Source organism: Arachis duranensis, chromosome 3 (assembly GCF_000817695.3).
Source record: "Arachis duranensis cultivar V14167 chromosome 3, aradu.V14167.gnm2.J7QH, whole genome shotgun sequence".
In the NCBI taxonomy this organism is placed as follows: domain Eukaryota; kingdom Viridiplantae; phylum Streptophyta; class Magnoliopsida; order Fabales; family Fabaceae; genus Arachis; species Arachis duranensis.
The window spans coordinates 572,700-575,550 of record NC_029774.3 but is presented as its reverse complement, the minus strand read 5'-3'; positions in this window follow the sequence as shown (position 1 = coordinate 575,550).

Below are 2,851 nucleotides of genomic sequence, written 5' to 3'. Positions count from 1 at the left end.
TGGAGGAAGAGATGCAATCTCTTCATAAGAACAAGACATGGGATGTGGTCCCATTGCCCGTGGGAAAGACTGCAATTGGTTGTAAGTGGGTGTATAAAAGAAAAGAAGATCCTACTAAGTCAGATGGTACAAGATTCAAAGCTAGGTTAGTAGCAAAGGGATTTGCACAGAAAGAAGGTGTTGATTACAATGAGATATTTTCTCCAGTGGTGAAACACACTTCCATACGGGTGCTTTTAAGTCTTGTCGCTCATGGTGATTTTGAGTTGGAACAACTAGACGTGAAGACTGCATTCTTGCACGGTGACTTAGAGGAAGAAATCTACATGTATCAACCTGAGGGTTTCAAGGTTGAGGGTAAAGAAAGTCAGGTATGTCGCTTGAGGAAATCGTTATATGGATTGAAACAATCTCCTCGGCAATGGTATAAGCGATTTGACTCCTTTATGTTAAAACAAGGTTTTTCCAGAAGTAATTATGATTGTTGTGTATACATTTGTAAGCTTCCTGGAGGTGATTATATCTATCTTCTATTGTATGTGGATGACATGCTTATTGCCTCTAAGAGCAAGGTAGAGATAGATATGTTAAAGGTTCAACTTGGTAAAGAATTTGAAACAAAAGACTTGGGTGCTGCACGAAAAATATTAGGCATGGAAATTAAAAGGGAGAGATCAAGCCAAAAATTGTTCTTGAGCCAAAGAGGATACATTGAGCGCGTCATTGAAAGATTTGAAATGAAAAATGCTAAATCAGTGGTAACGCCGTTGGCTCCACATTTTAGGCTCTCTGGTAAACAATCTCCCATAACAGCAGAGGATAAGGCTTACATGGAAAATGTACCTTATGCTAGTGCAGTCGGTAGCCTAATGTATGCTATGGTATGTACACGCCCAGATATTTCACAGGCAGTCAGTGTCGTTAGCAGGTTCATGGCAAACCCGGGTAAGGCACACTGGGAAGCAGTCAAGTGGATATTAAGATACTTGAAGGGCACCATTGACACAGGTTTATGCTTTAGTGGAAAATCATGTCAAATCAGCGGCTTTGTTGATTCTGATTATGCTGGTGATCTAGATAGAAGACGTTCTATGACTGGTTATGTATATAAAATACAAGGTGCTCCAGTTAGTTGGCGATCGATGTTACAAGCTACAGTGGCACTATCTACTACAGAAGCTGAGTACATGGCAGTAGCAGAAGGGGTGAAAGAAGCATTGTGGCTAAGGGGTCTTCTAGATGATTTGGGGTTGAAGCAAGATTGCGTGAATCTGAGTTGTGATAGTCAAAGTGCAATTCATTTGGCTAAAAATCAGGTTCATCATGCTCGTACCAAGCATATTGATGTAAGATATCACTTCGTGCGCGATGTTATAGAGAAAGGTAACATTTCTCTTATAAAAGTACACACAGATGAAAACCCTGCTGATATGTTGACTAAAGTAGTGTCAGGAAACAAGTTCCAACACTGTTTGGAATTGCTCAATATTGCTTCATGTTAGGCATTACATGGAGAAATAGAAGAACTACGATTGGTTTGATCCTGAACAAGGACACGTACGCAGTCATTGTAAAATTGACACAACCATATATGAATACCACACTTTGATCGTCCAAAATTTGAGTAGATTTCAAATTGTGACCGAGGTGGAGAATTGTGAGAATAAAGGAAGGATAAGAGTAATTTTAGGAAGTAAAATTAAAATTGAGTTTTAATAGAAGAGAACTCAAAATGTTTAGTAAGGAGTTTTTGTCGGAGAATTTTATTCCTATTCGTTGAAGTTATAGCATAGAGATACTATATATACGTCTCAAGAATTGTAATTGATATCATCAACAATAACAACTATATATACTCACATCTTCTTTTCATATTATTATTATTATTTTATTTTATTTCCTTTTCTTATATAGCGAGTGCATTATTGTGAGTAGTGTTCAATTTCATATTACTTTGTAGCTATTAGAAGTCAAAATTCCGCTGCAAACTCAACAACACTGTTGACTCAAAATACAAAATACAAAATACATGCCTTAGAGGTGTGTTTATACAGCACTTTGACTCTTAATTAAGTCAATGCATGCACACACAAAAAAACGGTTACATAGCTCAAATTTCAAAATTAGATACCATAATCTTTATAATCTTTACTAACACAAGTTGATATAAATAGATGAGGATTTGTATTTTTTAACCATTTTTTTTGAGTTTGATATTTATTAAAAGATGAAAATAGAACTTATTTGTTTAAAAAAATCGTTCATTTTATATTTTTATAATACTTGAGAGATTAATCATTGAATTTCTGGCTTAATAGATACCTTAGTGCAAACAAAAAAAAAAACATAATCTTTAGACATTAAAGATGTTTAGCAAATTACCAAGATACATTGGCTATCATATGATCTCATGTCCGAACTAGGAGACATGATGAGGCCACAATAATTCGTAATCTTGATACATTGAATACATCTACTTAATATACTAAAACTAGGTTTTCCCTCAGCTACTAAAGGTGACGTGTCGATCTCTCATACTTCCGTTTTTCCTCTAAAACGAATAAAATTTTTTTTCTATTCTAAATTATTTTATTGTAATTATATTATAATTAATACTAAATGAATAATATATAATTATACTAATTTAGCAACATATCTTCATTATAATTATATCAAATCAATATTTAATGCACTATTAAACTATTTATCAATTATCAATTAAAAATATTTTTAATAATTTTAATGATAATAATAATATCAATAATAGTAATAATAATAATAAAAAATCTTTGTTACCCGATTCACGTATATCAAATAATTTTTCTAAATTATTTTATAAAAATTATTTTTA